General features: G+C 58.1%; 1 long non-coding RNA gene across 3 annotated transcripts in view; it reads left to right on the top strand.

Moving 5' to 3' along the window:
* Positions 1–18,379, top strand: part of LOC107510272 — a 166,502-nt gene that overhangs the window by 106,439 nt on the left and 41,684 nt on the right. For all 3 annotated transcript variants that reach the window (XR_004951645.1, XR_004951646.1, XR_001596756.2), the window contains exon 2: positions 7,744–7,810. This is a non-coding gene — a long non-coding RNA (uncharacterized LOC107510272). The remainder of the gene's footprint in view (positions 1–7,743; positions 7,811–18,379) is intronic.

Here is an 18,379-nt window from a genome sequence, read left to right as displayed (position 1 = left end):
TAGCCTGGCTGCTCCGATTAATGATGTGCACACTGTACTAGGCTTTTAGGAATTCAAACGCATGAGGCATACTGCTCACCCTAAAAATGTAAAGTCTTCTTGGGGAGAGAGGGTAGATAACCTGTCCCCTCCATTCCCTTACGTTTAGTGCAAAGGTGGGGTACAGGCGGTAAGTCTGTGGCTCACGCGTGAGCCACCACTGAGGGCCGGAAAGTCAAGTGGCTTCTCGTCGAGGGTGGGACTTGGGCTGGGCTTACGGGGAAGGTGTTGGGGAGAGGTAGAGCAGAGGAGGTGCCGCAGGTGTGGGGAGCAGAGATTAGATAAGATGCCTGCAGAGAAGTCCTACCACGAGGCTGCCGAGAGACGAGGTCAGAGTGCAGCGGCCTCCGGTTCCAGGCGTCACACCTTGGTCCGTGCATGTAAGGCAGCAGGGAGCCACCGACAGCATCGAGCAGGGTTTGGCGGAGCTCACTGATATTTTCGAATGATAAGCTGGGAGGGCGGTAGCGAGCGGACCGGAGCAGGCAAGTCCGAAGTCAAGGAGCCCAGGCGGGGCCGTGCTGCCGCAGTGGACGGCCGAGCAGCAAGGTCACTCTCAGCGCTCGCCTTGGAGCTGGGCAGCTTGGTGCGGAAGTTGCCTCAACTGCTTACCGGCCACGTGACCTGGAGCACGCTCTAAGTCTTTCCTTAGGTCCCTTACCTTATCCTTCTCATAGGGACACTAACATTCATTCATTCCGGGCAACGGAAAGAGGGCGCCATCGTACACTGCGTGCCAATGACCGGGCAGAGGACAGTAGGGGAGGGCGGCTCATCTCTGCGACAGAGTGTGAAGTTGGTTTCACCTGCGCGGGGGGCTTCCGAGGGGAGCCTCGTTGAGGGGCACAGAATGAGTTCCATGTGGATGTGAGAAATTTGAAGTTGTTTGGGAATCAGTGATCATCCTGCCCTGTAGGCAGCTGGCCCACACTGGGGCTTAGGACAAAGGACAGGGGCAAGAGATTCGGGGGATCCTCGGGAATGCGGGGAGAGGATGCGAGCTCGGCCGGGCTGAGGGCTGAGCCTCGGGGTCCCTCTCTGTGCTGAGCCCAGGAGGAAGAAGAGGAACCGAGAAGGGGAGGCGGGGCAGCCGCAGGGCCCTGGGCGCTCGGACGGGGTCCCGGTTCTCAGGCTCGAACCCCCTTTCTTTCCCACGCGTGCACGGAGCAGCAGGCACCTGTTCCCAGCATGGCCTCTGCGGGCTGTGTCAGTGGAGTCTGGCCCCGTATCCAGCCTAGGGTTGTGCAACAGGCCCCGAGACGTGCTCTGGACCACAGGTCCTGAACCGAAACGCGAATGTCATCAGAGCCGGTTGTCCGCAGTGGCACAGGTATTTGGAAAATGCCACGGAGCAGGTCCGCTCAACCCTGCGGCCGGTGTCCTGTCAGCCGGGTTAGGGTTCTCGGTCAAATTCATGGTTCAAGCCAACATTGACTGAACCCTCCGGTGGGAAATGTTGCTCTCCTGTCAGTGAGACCTACGGCTGCCTCTGATTCACCCGGCAGCTCATGCCTCCTGGGCGTGTCTCTCCCAGGGTCCCTCGGGTCATGCGGGAGGTCCCAAGCGCACCCTTGCAGGGTCTCACCTCGAACCCCAACTCTGGGTCAAGCTTGCAGCTCTTTATCCCTATTTTACAAGCTGTTTCTGATTTCACAATCTCGCAACTTTTGTTTTGACTTTTTTTTTATTGCATTTATAGTTTCATTTCTAGTTCAAGACAATGAATGTCCATTTTATTTTTATTAGTTTTTAAACACCAAAGCATTTTTCCCCCTTCGCCAAACAATGCCTGTTCGCTGTAGTCATGCAACGAGAAAACAAATCACCCGTGAACTTACTGCCCAGAGATGATTATTTTTAACCTTTCGCTTTCTCCTTCTAGGTTTGTTTTGAGAATCTGTGCAATTCTATATTGTATATTTACAATAATAGCAATAGCTAACACTTCCTGACTAATTACTGCGGGCCAGGAAATAGACTGCTCTGTGGAACGCATGGTTTAGTTCAGTGCCAGTAACCAGCCTGTGGGATAGAGACGAGCGTAGAGCCTCCGATAGAAAAACCAACCCTGATGGCAGCTAACAGTTGTGGAAGGCTCGCCGGTGGCAAAGAATGGCCACTCCTGCTCTCCCCGTTTTTCAGGTGAGAAAAGGGGTGCCCAGAAAGGGGTCCAGGGTGATACAGCCAGTCAGAGGTCAAGCTGGGATTTCAGCCTCGGCCTCCTCGACTCTGGAAGCCATGCGTGCGCCGTGATACCGGTCGCCCGCCGGTGTGCTCGGAACCGTCGCTCCTGTGGCACTGCCCGGCACCGTTTGTGCTGGTTCGTTGGCGTCCTCTTCCCTGGCCCGCCCGGGAATGGATAGAGTGGATGGGCAGGTACGAATGAAGCTCTTGCCACCGCAGTCCCTGTTCAGGAAGGGGGGCGCTTTTCTTCCGAGGCTCCTCAATGCCGTTGACCTGAGCGGGCGCGTAGCTCCTTCCGAAAAGCGCACGCTCGTCTCGGCCGTCCTGGGCTCGGAGTCCGAGACCTGGCTGGCGGTCTCTGTGAAGACGGCAGTGCAGCCCACGGGAAGTTTGCACGTTCCGGCTCCCCTCTCCCCCACGCTTCACCGGGTCCCCCAGAATCCCTACGAACCAGCACAGGAAAACCACGTTTCCATAGTCTCAAGTCCAAGGCCGTTGTCAGAATTGGTTCATTTTCCCGTCAAGTCATTGTCTTTGAGGACCTAAACACACACATATCCTCACCCCGATGTAGAGGTTCCAGGCGAGGTTGCCCACGTACAATAAGTCCTCATCCGAAGCGGGGTTTGGCTCCCATGCCGTTTCAATTAAAGGGTGAACGTGCTCGTGAGGCCAGAACGGCACGAACAGTGTGCACTTTTGCTTGGGGCTAGGTCATTCTCAGGGAGAGGAAGAGGTTTTAAATTTCCTGGGTGCCTCACACTGGCATTAAGGGTGGGAACGCTGCCTAGGCCTCTGCTTATCTCACAGCCTCATTTCTCAGGCGGGCCTTCATTTGCATAGGCTGCTGAGGGCTCGGTGCTAAATTCCTCTGCCTTGGCCACGGCTTGGCCTCTGAGGCCCTGGGCGTGTGCTCATTTGCAGGGCTGATTTAGGAGTCTGGGTGGGGACCTGTCTTCCCCAGGGGAAACATCCAGAAAGGGGCAGAAGGGAAGACCGGGGAAAGCTTACTCTGTGCTGGTGCTTGTTTTAGTTAGATGCAGGATGATCCTCGCTCGGTGGCAACTTGTCCTGGCACTGTGCTAACCACTCCGTGCTGATCCGGCTGTTTAATGAGCTCAGGAGTTGGGCACTGATTCTTGTAAATAGCATTGTTGTCTTGAAAGACTCCTGAGAGAGAGAGAGAGAGAGAGAGACAGGTATTTAGAGAAACGTGTGTATGTGAGTATTCTCCAGGTAAACGTTTCAGAGTTGGGTCAGAATCATAAGGAGATAAATTTGCCATCTGGGAGTGTTAGTTTTTCTGTTCAGTCTGTATTGAGTTAGTGCCAATTAATGAAGCCCTTGATTTGGGTTTGGGATGCCCCGACTTTTCCTTTTTGAAGACTCTATCTATCTATCATCTATCTGTCCATCATCCCTCCAAGTTGGTACTTTATGTAATGTTACCCGGAGTGGGAAAGACCATCGGCAACTTGCTTGTCTAAATGCCAAAGGGGGATGAGGTGGGGAGGGGGAGGGGCGGGCAGCAGGGAAGGCAACCCTCCCTCCGTAAGAAAATAAAAAAGATAAATCAACCCCAATCCTGACCTGGGGGCAAATCCCAATAAAGATCCAGGTTAATTTTTCCTGCTGATCCAACCCTCAAATTCATTGTATGAATTAGACAGTTCTATGGCTCTAATTTGCCAGATCAGATTGTATAATTATCTTTTACAGGCCTGGGTGTGATGTGTGTTCCATGTTTATGCTGCAGGGGGCTGAGTGTGTGTGTTTGGCCTTCAGAGGTCTGCTCGGCCCAGTCTGACTGGGAGCCTCCCACACATGCGGGGGTGGTAGCCGTTGGACCGGCTGCCAATTCAGAATGAGGCTCAACACACCTGGACAGAACAGAGAAGCTTTTCACAGAGCTGGGGTGAAAGGGTGAACCCATGGGAGGCAGTTGGTGGGGAGGCTCTTTGGGCTGGGGTGGAGGTCTTGGAGAAAGAGCATCAGTGGGGGGCGGGCGTCAGCGGGGGCATTCAACACAGGGTCTGAATAAAGGCTGGCAATGGCAAGTTCAGCGATTGGAAGGAGGTGGGTAAGTTCAGAGATGAATTATCATGCTCCTGACCTTAGGCTCATCGGTCTTCGTGAGCCCCTTCCTCCATAAAAAGGAAAACATTAAAAATTGTATCTTCGGACTGCAGTGGCATAAGGAAGAATATAATCCAGGCGCGATGCATTGTCATATAGGCGCTTGTACTATGGTCATTTTATTCCTTTTGATTAGAAAAGAAATTGGAACATTCTCGTGGGCCCTTAAAAGTATGGCGGGTCCTGGGCACTGACTCCTGTGCTCATCAGGTGTCGGCCTTTGGTAGGATCCCAGAAATGGGATCCGGGAGTTCGGCACCCTGACGACTACTTGGCCTGTTCTGTGGAAGTCTCTCCCCTCTGATCGTGGGGGGCTCTTGCCTTGTAAGTCTTAAAGTCCCCTGTCCTACCCCACTCTTCCTTGGTCTCCTCCTGCAGCGTGTGGCCTGGGGGTGTCAGTGCGGCTCACAGCGTGGCTGGCACACTCGGGGAAGGCGGCAGGTCGGTGTGGGGCGCGTTTCGGGTCACTGCCTCTGGCGGCCTCACCGTCTGGGCCTTTCGCTCCTCAGTGAGAAGTCTCCAGGAAGAACAGGCTCTTCCATCTTGGTGGAGGTGGTTGGGCCGAGAACCACTAGGTGGTGTTTGGCTCAAGGCATCCCCGCAGATGTCTAGAAGGACTGGTGGGAGGAGGGGAGGGACCTTTGGGGACAGGCTGTGGGGAGCCAGTCGCAGTCTCCGGCTTCCCTCAGAGGTTAGGTGACAGGCCTGCCGTGCTGCAGCTGGCCCCCTTCTGAGGGAGTGCCATCCGCTCCCTGTCCCACCACTGTGCACGCCGAGGACGGGAAAGGCAGTGAGTGGGAGCCGGGTGTGTGGCCACGACGGCAGGCCGTGTGCATGCAGCCGCGACGTGGCTCCACGTGGCAGATGGCGAAGCCGGAGGGCCGCAGCAGAGCGGGGCAGGGCCCAGGGTCCACCCAGGCACCCGGGAGGCCCCGCGCCTTCCGCCTGCCCGCGCCGGCCGTGGCTGCACGAGATGCCCCAGGGAGAGAGACCCCTGCTTGTTTCGAGGAGCAGCACAGACACTGGCCGCTCTGTTTGGTGCAGAGCTTCCAGGCATTGCATCGCCTAGAGCTGGGCTGGAGGAGCGAGGGGAGGGGGCAGCGGTCTCCTGGGATGCGAGGAATGTCCCTCTCACCCATCTGACATTCCAGGAGTCAGCTGGGCGGGTCTCCCGGGCCCTCTGGAGAAATGGCGGTTTCTACCCCAGGAGGAGAAAGCCTTGGGGAAGAGAGAGAGACAGAGAGAGAGAGAGAGAGAGAGAGAGAGAGAGAGAGAGAGAGAGAGAGTGTGTGTGTGTGTGTGTGTGTGTGTGGTGGGGGGAGTCAGTTAGCCTGAGGTTTCTGGGGAGGGGTCATAAGGAAGGTGTTTGTGGGGATCCCTTCTACGCCCTTGCTACTCAGAGTGGCTCTGTGGACCACCGGCGTCGGGTCCCCCGGGAGCCTGTCAGGAAAGCAGCACCTCAGGCTGCCACCTCAGACCACTGAACTGGAATGTGGGCACAGTCTCCAGATGACCCTCAAAGCTGGCTGCGTGGTAGACTTACTCGGGGAACTTAGAAAACATTTTCAAAACCCAGTGCCCAGACCTGGCTTGGTACGAGTCAGAGCCGCTAAGGGGAGCACTCAGCGTCAGTGCGATTTTCCAGCTGCCCGGGGGAGGGGGGCGGGGATTTTGGTGAGTAGCCAAGTCCGGGACCAGGGGGACCTGAGCTGTAAGAACCTTCTCTCCCCTCCCCATCTTCCCCCCCACCCCCCCACCACCGTAGGATTTAAAGAAGCTGCCCTCCGGTCTCCCCCTCCCCCTCCCCCTCCCCACCTCCGCCCAGTGTCCACTAGGAATTGGCCTGTTTGAAACGCCACAGGGCAGGGTCCCTGTAAATGTACTTGTGTTAAATTTCATATCTCCCCTAGAAGGGTGAGGCTGTAACCGTTTCCATTCCCTTGCCTTCTTAGCTGTGAATGAGTTTATCGGATGCTTCCCACCTAGTAAACTGAGTATGGGTCGGGCAGGGGGGTGAGGGAGGAGGTGATGGGGGAGGGGTGGCTTTGTAAACAGTAATGACGGGAACAGGAATCCATTCCGGTGCTGGCGTTGGAACCGGAGGGTGTCTGGTGGCTTTCTCAATGAGTTTTCTAGCATTCGCAAGTTGTCTAGGTCCCAAGTGTCACGTGGTTCATGGGAGTTAAAATCCTTGAGTGCTTTGCCCCGTCGTCAAGAGCCCTACATTGCATTTGAGGTCGGTCCCGGGATGAGTTCACGGGTGTCGTAGAGGAAGCCGGGTCCAGCCAATGCGTGTCCCCAAGGATTGGGGGAGCTGGAGCTGGTGCGGGCACATGGGGGGTGGGGGCCCAACCTGGTGGCCGCCATGGGTCGATTGGTGGCTGCAAAGCACCAGCCCAGCCCCTGTCCTCAGTAACTCTAGAAACCGCTGGAATGATCCGGGCCCCGAGGCGATGCATGTGTGCGCCCAGCGGGAAGACAAAACGCCACCCAAACAATCCTTCCTCTTGTGAGTGAAGGTTACGAGTTTTCTGTTTCAAATCTGATGGTGTTATTTTTCCCCTTTTTTCTTTCTTCCCTGTGTTTTCGTTTTCCAACCTAAGGGTCTAGAGTGATTTCTCTGAGCCTAATGATGGGGAAGCTTAGAATGGGGCTATTATCTTTAAACACCTTTTGAAATACTACTCTTCCCGGTGTCTGAATTAGGTTGAACGGAGGTCGGATTTAAAGATGAAATATTTCGGCCGGAACAGCAGCCACGCTGGTACCTCTGCCGGTCTGCTCAGGGTTGGTGTGGAGGGCGTGGAATGGCCTTCCTCTCCAGAAGCCCACAAAGGAGTAAAATCAGTGAAAGTCCAGCTAATAGTCACTGAGCGCGCGGTAGGCGCCAGGCGCTGAGCTAGGTGTTCCTCATGTGTTACCCCGTTCAATGAATTCAGACCTATGTCAGGACATAGAAGAACTCAGAAATAGTGCAAAAGTTGCCTTTGAGTGAAAGACCCAATAAGAACAGACCACGGGATTGTGGCAATAGATTATGTTGCAATAAAGGTCCATCGTGAATTTGTTTTGTTATAACTTGAAAAAAAAATACTGTCTATTCACGTCTTAGTTTATTCCAGGTCGAGTTTATTATGGTGACAACCTATATTTCTTTGAAAGGATTCTTCAGTTTGCCATGTCCGTGGCTGACGTAGGAAATGGACTTCTCCCTTTATTCCGAATTCACATGGTTTTATTCTGTGTTGAAGAATAAACAGCTGTTAAAGTCCTCCGTCCCTGGGAGGCCGTCTGACATTGAGAGACCCCCCCCCATTGTTTAAGTTGGAAGATGAGTTTCGTTATCCTGTCTCCTGATGTAACTCTCTCCCTTCTTTTTTCCAGGTGAAATCAGAGGTTTGTGGCCAACCTAGGTGTAAGTGCTTCGAATCAAGACAGGACAAAAAGGAAGGTGAGTGGAGGCCACACGGAACCCTACTGCAGCCACTCCCCTGCTTTCTGGCTTCGGGGGTCCTTTTCTTTCTGCGGTCTGTCCTCCTGCCCCGGCAACCCTAACACACCTACGTGCCAGCCCAGAGCAGAGAGCAGAGGCAGGAGCCTCGCCGCTAGCCACCAGAGACACAGGTTAATGAGTACAAAGAGCCATCGCCATCGATCCAGGCCAGGCTGTGTTCTCACGGCTTTAACTTAGCTGAGCTTTCTCACCTCTCACACCCCTAGCAGGTCCGTCCTGTTATACCCAGTCTACAGATGAGGAAACCGAGATTCAGGCATTCGCCCAAGGCAGTGCAGTTCGTCAGCAAGGGAGCCAGGGGTCAAAGCCAGAGCCCGCACCAGCGCTGTGTTCTCTTTCTGCTCCGAGTGACCGTGCGTCACTCCGGCTGCCCGGTGCAACATGCGCCTGCTCTTGACACTTAGGGCCCGAAGCGGGACAGGGAGGTCTTGCCTCCAGCATGCAGGGAGAGCCGCCAGGTGGGTGGCTCAAAGCCCGCAGGTCCAGGGGCCAGAGGAACCTATGGATTGCACCTGCCGACCTGCAGAATCTTCAGACACCGACGGCGGAATTAAAAGGGATCGTAGGGCCATCTGGAATGCTGCCCACCGAAGTCTGGTCCTAACAAAGCAGGGTGTGGACGCGGCCACTCCCTGGCTGCAAGGGCTGAGTTTGCCCACAGCTGTGTAGACCCCACCGTCCCGCTCATGGCACTGCTCTGCTGGCTGTAAACCTCGGTCACGCTCACCCATCGGGACCGCCGAGGTAGCCGGCAGCTCAGAACGTAGGCATGTTCGACTGGAGGCAGCAAAGCCTCCGTCTCTGTTTCTCCTCTGGAGCCCGGGACAGGGCGTGCTGCGTGTCGCAATGCAGGGCTCTAGCACTGGGTGGGACACGTTGCAAACGTGCCCCCATTTGTCCGTGTGGCGGCAAGGAGCGCGGACGCAGGAGGCCCGCATCCGAATCCCACGCGCACGGTTTCTTCCCGTCGTGACCGCAGGCGGGTGACCTTGCCTGCTGTAGACTTAGGTGTCCGTATCTGTACAAGGGGGACAGTGAGGATAACCCCCGCCGTGGTGTGGCTCGGAGTGAGAGGATGCGCAGGGTTCCGCGCCCAGCACAGCGCCTGGGGCGTGCTAGGCATACAGTCCACTTCGTGTTGCTTGGTTTTTGCTTTTTCCCCTCGGTCCGGAGATGACGCTGGGTAAACCACTAAGCCTTCCGGAAGATGGTGAGTGAAACGAGGTAACGCAGGTGGAACACCCGGGTCGCCGCGGATGCCCGGTCTGCTGGTTTGCCTCCTGGACGGTCTTATTCCACGCGGATCGCTGAGAAGGAAGGTGGCTGGTGGGGTTCACGCTGCCAGGACATGGAGCCCCGCCAGTTACCCCACCGCGTTTCCTGATCTGGCCTTCTCTTCTCTCGTGCCAGGCCACCACCCCGGCCTTGACTTGGGGAGCCTAAGCTGGGATACCCGCTAGGGACTCCGGCCTGTGGGATGGCAGTCTTTCTTTCCCAAAGTGCTGCTGATGGCGGAATTAAAAGGGATCGTAGGGCCATCTGGAACGCTGTGAGTTTCTCCTAAGCCTCCTGCTTAAACTCCGTATGCGTCACGTGACCCTCGGCTGCGAGCGCGCGAACCCGGCGTTTCCCCTCTCAGCAGCCGCCTCTCACTGGGCGGCCAGGCTCGTCACCCGCCACTTCCCACTCGGATCTGCACCCTCTCAGCCCAGCTCCCTCGCCTTGCACCCCGCCTCCGGCACTGGCACAGAGCCCACCCTGCCTCTGTACCCACCGCACCCTCCGCGGGGGTCGCCAGCCCCGCCCACCCCCAGCCGCGGGGCCCCTGGCACCGGCCACGCCTTCGCCTGCAGCGCAGACTTCGCCTCCACAGGGCCGGGCCTGGGAGTGGGCGTGGCCGGGACCCGGGCTTCTTATTTGTTACCTGCGTGTTTCCTTCTCCCCGTCACTCTTCAGGGCTCCTCTTGGGGTCCCGTGCGGACTCGGTGCTCAGACAGTGGTGCGGTTTACCTGGTGGGAGGATGGGCCTGGACAGCGGAGTCAGCAGCTGAAATCATTCTCACGCTGCTGCTGTCTGGGTCGGGGTGACTGGCAGGCTGTGAGACGGGGTGGGGGCGGGGGTGGGGGCGGGAGACGGCGTGAATGAGTGACTCCAGGGGGATTTCCAGGCACATCGTGGGCCCTGCCCTTCAGAACACGACCAGAAAACAACGCCCTGCGCCTAGCCAGCCCACTCCCCCCGCCTCCAGGTGACCCCGTGCACATCCGAATGGCCGGGACACCCTCATTCGTTCAGTCGTTCGTTCATCTGACAGAGTCACTGGGTGCCTGCCATGTGCCAGGACCCTTCCGGGCAGAGGAAACGATCCTGCTCTTGCCTTGGGGGTCGGGGTGGGGGTGGAAGAGGGCAATGACAAAGTGGGGAGTAAGCGAGGGATCCGGTCCATGAGAAGGTGATGGCGTCGTGGGGAAAAGTGAAAACGGGCGGGCCAGGCGGCTCAGGTGCGCCGGGCGGGGAGCGGAGCGCGGGCGGCAGCGTGGAGCAGGGCCGGGACGGAGCCCGGGCAGCGGCGCGGAGCAGGGCGGGTGTCTCACCGGGCAGCTGACGTCGAGCTCAGGCTGGAAGGAGGTGAGCGAGCCCCTCCAATGTCTGGGGGGGCAGCTTTCTGCGGAGGGGGCAGCTGCCCCGCGGCCGAGGCAGCAGCGACCCTGGCGTGTGTTTGAGGACAAGAGTGAGTGTTGGTGAGGTTGGAGCTGACTGGGGGAGCCGAGCACCGGGGATGAGGCCCAGCCCGGGGAGAGCTGGGGTGGGGTGGGGGGGTCAGGCTCGCCTGCCAAGGGAACTGGACAGCAGGATTTGAGCATCGCGTGCTGTGGTCTGACCTGCTAGGGGTTGGTACGGAAGCCGAGAGGACGGAGCAGCTGAGGGCGGGGCGCAGGGGGGCGCGTTGAAGGCGGCTGCCCCTCTCCTGCCCATGCGCGGACGGACGGCAGTAGAATGACCTTTATGGGGCAACGAGCTGATAATCGTGATGAAACTTCTTGGTGGCTGAATCTCAACCGCTGTGACCGCCTCACTTAGGATAGCCTCTTGCACGGGGATCGTGGCTTAATATGAGGGCCATTGTCCTCCTTCCTGCCTGCAAAGCCACCAGCGGTCACGCGGGCAGGCCGCAGGCTCCGCGGCAAAGAATAGAAGTGAAAGAGGAAGAATAAAGGGAATGGGGAAAAGTACACGAGGAGAGAGACCAGAAATCCCCGCTTTTCTGGTCTAATGGTGTTAGGGCAGCGAGGGGTCCCGGCCGCTCTTAAAGGACATTCGATGACGTCATCACACTGCAGAGTGGCCGATGCCTCTCAAGGCCCCGCATCGTGGTCCCTCCCTGCCGTCCACTCACCATCCCGTTCCCTCCAGGAGCATGGGGCCTGACAGCCGCAGCAATGTCATCATTCCTCTGTTGTCTGTCCTGTCCTGCGGTCACAGTGACCATCCAGGTGAAGCAGGTAAAGGTGTTCCAGTGCTCATATCGGAAGCAGTGTCTTTCTTAGGTTACGGCCATGACAACCTGGTCTTGGCGGTCACTGGCAAATGTCCTGCGATGGCCAGTGTGCTGAGAACAGAGCCCCTTAGGGCACACGTAGTGCCTGTCTTTGGGGGACGTCTCTGTCACTCACGCATGTGGAGGCCAAGACCCCTTCCCACCCGTTGCCGATTAGAAACGCGCCCCATGGGAGGTGCCGGGAGGGGGGATGATGGGCGGAGCGGAGTCGGCCTGCGTGCTCCTCCCGAGCTTGAGTGTCTTTCTGGATGACTCCGCCAAGCTCCCGGCCCCGACCCCGCCGCGGACTCCCTCCCACCCAGCGCCTCGCACTCGTTTACTCCCAGACCGGTGGCCCTGGGGCGTGGCGCGCGATGGTGGCCGCCTGGCCGGGACACCCTAGCCACAGTTGCAGCCGGCATGGCCGCAGTTCGCAGCCCCAAAGGTTCCCAGAGGCGTGAGATCATCAGGAGGAAGAACTGTTTTTACAGAGGAAAAATCTGACTCCCGGGGAGGACACACTCTTTCCCTCAGAGCCATCCATCATGTGTGCGGTGGGCAGGGCAGGGGTGCTGTGGCTCGAACGATGACTTCTGCCATGACCATAATTGAGAGTGGAGAGCCAGCCGGGGCTGTGGGAGAAAGAAGGCAGTCCCAGTTCTGAGTGGCAGTGGGGGTGACCTCACCCAGGGGACGGGAGCAGAGCTATTCAGAGGACTCACAGACGGAACTTCCCCGCGGGTCCAAATGTGAGTCACCGTGGCTTGTGTCTCTGCAGCAGCAGGCTCCGTCCCCAGGCCTCCCACTTCACCCTGGGACATCATGGTCACCAGGCGGGCGTCGTGACTCACTTGGTCTCTCACGCCAGCCCCCGGGACTGGAGTCTCCCCCTCCCGGCATCTGCGCCCGCAGTATTATCGACGCAGCGTGGCTGGCCGCCGCCTCAGCCGCGATGTGGGAGGCGTGTGTGCGTGGCAGGGAAAGGCCCCCAGGCCCGGCAGGGGTCCAGCCAAAGCCACAGCCACTGCGAGCAGGTTTAGACCTCAGTTCGGAAAGTCCGGGGGGCTCCATGGAGCTAACACAGCCGAAGCCCCGGCTTTCCCGAGTTCCGGGGCGCCATGCAGTGGGGCGCCCCCAGAGACGGGGCACAAACAGAGCTGGTGGGGCTGGGGCTCCGTGTCACCCCATCTAGATGAGCCCGGAGTTCACCTGAAGGGCCACCAGCTGGCAGGGTGTCAGGTTTCCTGCCACACCCCGCGCTCAGCCTCTGCTGTCACTGCTCCTCCTCGGTTTTCATCCTCTAAGGATAGAAACAGTGTCATCTTTTCTCAACCTGTCAGCCTCGCACCTGCTGGGAGCCCCTGGCGGGGGACGGCTGGCCTTATCCAGCCTGATGTCGTCTGTGTTTATCGTCTGTTTTAGAAACCAGGTAGCAAGAGGGACTTTCTGAGATTAAAAAAAAAAGTAAATCCCCGAACCCTTTCGGTGACTTTTTTTCCCCTGATTTTTTATTTTATTTTTATGGTTTCTCTTTCTTCATCTGTCTCTTAAAAGAGCAAAATATTACAAGCAAGACCACGAGAGAGAGGACAGAAGGGCTCTCCGCGGAGGCGCCCGGGGAGCTTTCCCCAGATGGTGTTCATTTAATGTCCACTCAAGCGACTCGTCCCGAGAGCTGCGTCCAGAGCCAGCGCAGGAGCCTGGTGCCAGTGTCCTGGCCTCGGTGGCTGGTGCTGCCTCCCAGCTGACACAGGACACGTGCTGGCAGCCACGGGACGTGGTTTACAGCCACCGCCAGCCTCCGTCCTGCCCTCGAGTAGGGAAGCCGACTTCACAGTTCTGTCCTGTGGCTCAGCTTGGCTCAGCAGTTCTGGAACTTTCTACGTCTAGTCTTCTTGGTGTCCAAACGGGGTCTTGGGAAGACGTGAGAGCCCCGTTCAAGGTAACGGTCAAAGGCGACGCTGACCTAACCCCCGTCCCCTCGGACATCTCTCCAGGTTCCTCATGGGACAGTGTGAGTTACTGTCCCAGTGGAGGGAGTGGCATGAAAGGGGGGCGGGGCAGAGGCCAGGTCACGGGCTGCGGTGGGGTCCAGACCCTGAGGTCAGTGCCACAGGGCCCAGCCGACCCGGAGAATAGGTGGTCGAAGGGGTGACATGAACCCTGCTTGGCGACGGCTGAGAGCCCGTGTGGAAGGGCCGCCTCGGTGACTCAGCCTGCTCGCAAACTGCGAAAGGGAAGTGACTCACTCTCAGCCCTGGACGAGAACTCCTAAGGCCGGGCCGCCAGCACCTGTCTGGGACGTGGTTAGTTATTAACGCTGCCAGTAAGAGTGTCATGGGAACCGGACGCCGGCCCGGATCGCCGGAGGCGGCCTGGCTGCTCACGGCTGGCGCACGAGCTGCTCCCCTGCTCGTGGCCACTCTCCGGCCTCACCCCGACAATGCAGCAGAGCTCATGGTGGCCTCAGTGGTCCGGTGTCTCCCAGAGCATCCCTCGCCAATGCGGACGCCACAGCGGAGGAGGAAGGGGACACTGGAGCTGCAAGGTCAGCCCGAATCTGGGCGTGGGCCCTGGACGGGCCGGTCCTGTCCGCCCTGCCCTGCGGGAGCCACCTGCAGAGAGCTCTGGGTTCTGGGGCTTGATCGGATCTGCAGTGAGGACCTCCAGGTCCAGGGCTCCCATCGGAAGGGGACTCTGCCGCGTCCCACGGACGTCCCTGACCTGAGGATCATTAACTCCTGAGGAGGGCAGCGTTCTGGCTCTGTGCTGCCCTAGCGGTCACCCAGCCGCTTAGCGAAACAGAGGCCCAGCTCGGAGCACCTCCGCGGGGCGGGGCGGGAAGGCCAGGGCTTGCCGAGGTGAGCTCGGCGTTCACATCAGAAAAACTCTGCTCTCTCTTCTTCTTCCTCCATGCCTGGAAAAGTACACAAGGGGCAACTTCTCCCCCTGGATCTCAGAAAAGCACGCTTCACCGCGTCTGGGGGAAAGCCCAGCGTGGGCGCAGGCCGTGCCGGCCCCCGCCCAGTCCGTGCCCTCCCACCGGCTGCCGGGCCGAGGTGAAGGCCGGCCGAACAGGAAGAGGTGGGAGTCGCCGCCTCCCTGCGTGCAGCAGGGCAGAGCCGGCCCCCGGCGCTCGCTGCCGCCCCTGCACCGCCCTGAAGTCCTCGAGCAGTACGGAGGGGACGGTCAGATGCCCTTTGCCGGCCTGGCCCACGGAAGGAGCAGCTGGATGAGCAGCTGGGACGTGTGCTCCCTGGGCGGCCCCGAGCAAGTCCTCGAACCACCCCAGCAGTCTCCCCATCCGCAAAGTGGGAATAACAACACCTGTCCCGCCTCCTTGACAGGGTTGGTGTGGGGCCAGCTGAGATCACCGAGCACGTGACAAGGCTTTGGGAGTGGCGAGGGCCACCCAGGTCGGGGCTGAGGCACCGGGCTGCTTATGGTGATTAGCAGCAAAGCGGGGCCGGGGTCTGCGCTCCTCCGGGAGGGTGGCTTTACGGGCACCCACCTGTGGCTTAAGAGCTTCTCGGGCCTCCCACAGCTGATAAATCACGGCCTGGTGGGTGTGCTTTGTCTGGGCTCCAGCACGAACAGCCAGCCCGCCCGGGGGGGCGGCTGCGCAGGATGGCTTCTCTCCCTGTCCTTGTGAACTGGGCAGGAGCAAAGATCGATCGGAGGCCCTCGTCTCTTGGGTTTTCCCGAGGGACCCTCCAATGGCCCCTGTGGACACTCTGGTGGGGCCAGACCCCTTTCTCAGTCCACACGATCATCATCGGGGTGCTGATTTAGGTGTCGCCTGCCACGTGATCTGTCCTGGTTTGTCACCTTCTTGCCATCAAAGAGGAGAGGGGCACATGGGAGTGTCGGATTGCACCCCACGGAGCCGTAAACCAAGGAGGTTTTCGACAGACTGTCGCTGAAGATCCGAATGGCCTGACCCCTAGTTTATTTTGCTCGGTAGCATTCCGTGCATTCATTGGAAGGAGGAATGCTGGGATTTCAGGGAGCTTCCCCGATGGGGCGGGAAGCATCTCGTCTCCTTCGTGCCTCTTCTAAGCCCAGCCCTGTGCCGTGAGGATTGGGTGCAGTCCTCGCTCTCGTCAGGCCTGGCTCTTTGGGACCACCTCATTCCGCATCCCACCTGGTCTTTCCAGACGGGTGCTTTCCACCTGAACCTTTCAACCACGGAAAAGCTGATCTCTCCTAAGGCCACCCAGTCCAACATCGGCAACCCTCACGGTCGGGAGGGTCCTTCATTTAAGGAGACTGACTTCCTCTGCCTCTGGATGCTTCTGAGAGGGATTGACCCCTGAGACCTGGAACGATCAAGGAAGACCTTGCAACGTCGCTGAGACTCGGAGGGAAAAAAAATAGAGCCATCTGCAGTGAATTGATGATCGTGTGGACTGAGAAAGGGGTCTGGCCCCACCAGAGTGTCTGCAGGGGCCCTCGCCCCCTCCATTCATGTCTACCTAGAACCTCAGGATGGGGCTTATTTAGAAAAAGGGTCTTTGCAGATGTCATTGGGACCTGATGACAAGAGCTTATAAGAGAAGAGAAAGGGGAGCAGACGCAGAGAAGGCGGCGAAAGGAAGCTGTAGGCGGAGATCCGACTGGTCCAGCCCTTTCGCCGGGACACGTGACATCCGCAGGGCCCAGGAGGCTGCCAGCCCCGGGTTCTCCGTCTGAGCTGTGTCTCCACTAAAAATCGTCCCCAGTTCCTGCTTCTCTTATTTGTGGAAAGGTATCAAACCGTCCTTAACCCTCACGCCACCCTGCCAATAAACACGTGCCTTACCCGATGACAGGAGTAATTACCAGATGCTCGTCATTAGAGAACTTTGTAAAAAGGCGAGGAAAATATCAAAGATCCACACTCAGTTATAAGATGGTAATCCTTTATTATTAAATAACATTTAACAACATTTTCATGGTTGTTTAGTGTTTCGTTATAGGACGATGACATAGTTATTTATTTTTTTAGCAGTTCTTTGAATTTTTCTAATGTTTCCTTCTGCTGCTGTGAAATAAGGCTCTGGTGACAATCCTTAAAAACAAAAACATTGTTCATGTCTGTGCTAGTTTCCCAGGCTGCTGTGACAGGTTGCCACCAACTCGATTTAAAATAGCATGAGCCGATTCTCAGCCGGTCCTCGAGACCGGAAGTCTGAACTGCAACTTGCCTTCCGCCCCGACAGGGCTGGTTCCTTCGGAGGCTCTGGACAAGAGCCGTCCCCTGCCTCGCGCGGCTTCTGGAAGCCGTCGGCATCCCATGGCTCGTGGCTGCACCGCTCTGGGCTCGACTTCTGAGTCACGCCTCCCTGTTCCTCCCTCTTACAAGGACACATGTGATTGCATTTGGGGCCCGTCTAGATAATCCAAGGTGACCTCCCCGTATTAAGGTCCTTAATTCTTTCTGCCACGTCAGGTGACATTTACATTGTGACTATCTTCTCTTTCGGGGGGATGGGGGTGCCATTGTAGAGTCCGTCACCGTATCCGTGACTATGTTCTCCCAGTAAATTCCTCTCACTGGAAGTGGAGGAGAGGGGCGTGCAATACTCCCGGAGGAAGTGTTTGGTGTTAAGTAGCTTGAACCGCGTCTTTCGGCTATTGTCCCTTTAAGAGCCCCTCCCAGGTCAGGTCCCACGGGGGCCTGCGGATTGAAATCTCCATCGCAGGAATCATTGGACGTTAGCCCTCTAGGAAGCTCGGGGCTAATGAGATAATTCCCATTAGGAGAGGAAGGAAGTGAAGGTGGCATGACATCCTCTCTGTCTTTAATTTATATGATTCACCGAAACCTCCCTCTCTCCTCCCCTGAGGCCCCTCCTTCTACTGCCCCTTTGAATTCTGGTTCCGCTGTCCACCCTCCTCCTGCCAGCCGGGGCTCTGGTTCCCGGCAAGCCCCAGCACGCCCAGGCATTCTTTGGGGCTCCTGTCTTGGCAGCCGTGCCAGAGAATCTGTTCTTTGCCGCTTTCTTCTCTTTTCCCAGAGACTCAACCCAGCTCCCCTCCGCCCCCAGCCCACTCCCGCCCGGACCGACCTGGACTGCGGTTGGTGTCTGTGGGACCAAAGAAAAGAGACGAGCTTTCAACAGAACACAAGCAGGCTCCAGGGGACTTAGAGGCCAAGGCTGCCAAGATTTTGTTTGCAACACACAACCCGCACCCCCCCCACCCCAACTGTGTACTTTTAGAGGGAAGGCTGGGTGGGGGTGGGGGGGCAGGGAGAAAGAACCAGAACAACAGAGGTCCTTCTCTTCCTGTTTTGCTCCACTGCCTACACTTTTGGTCAAAGCTCTCTCTGCAAACATGAAAATCCAGTTTGGGTCTTTAATTAGAAAAGTGTGAGTAACCCAGGGTTCAGGGTGTTTGAAGTGCAGATCAAACCCAGGAAAGGCGGGGGCTGCAGAGCGGGATCTCATGGCAGGCATGCTGCTATCCAAGTGGCCCATTTCACTGCTGGACACCTGCTGGGCACGGTGCTAGCCGCCCCTCCCGGATGCCCAGGACAGTCCCTGGGCATCCAGAGGGAGGCGGGGCTCTTTCTTGCTTCTTTTCCTCCTCTCATCCTCCCGAGGGAGGCCATATGGTGGAGGATTCTGAGTCAGAGCCAAGGGCCAGAGCCCCGCTGGCCCCGGGAACCGGCCAGCCGTCCTGATGTGCTGTGTGGGTGGCCTGTCCTGTAAACTGGCCGCCTGACCTCCCGGGGCCTCCGCGCCCAGCTGCAGCCTTGAGGAACAGTATGGCCTCATTGCAGCGGGAGGGTGCAAGGCCCAGCTCCCCTCGTCACCTTGGCGCCCGTGCCACGTGCCGTCCGGGCTGTGCAGGGGCCGGGGCCAGACAGACCAGACAGAGCCCCCGTGAGCGCCCTTTCTCGTGAGCTGGCCTGCTCTGGCTCTTCAAGATGCAGTGTCTCTAAGGAGCGTGGGATAGAGGCGGGCGAGCTGGGGGTTTAAAG

Source organism: Rousettus aegyptiacus, unplaced genomic scaffold, assembly GCF_014176215.1.
Source record: "Rousettus aegyptiacus isolate mRouAeg1 unplaced genomic scaffold, mRouAeg1.p scaffold_m13_p_6, whole genome shotgun sequence".
NCBI lineage: Eukaryota > Metazoa > Chordata > Mammalia > Chiroptera > Pteropodidae > Rousettus > Rousettus aegyptiacus.
Note: the sequence above shows the minus strand (reverse complement) of the source record. Positions and strands in the feature narration are given on the sequence as shown.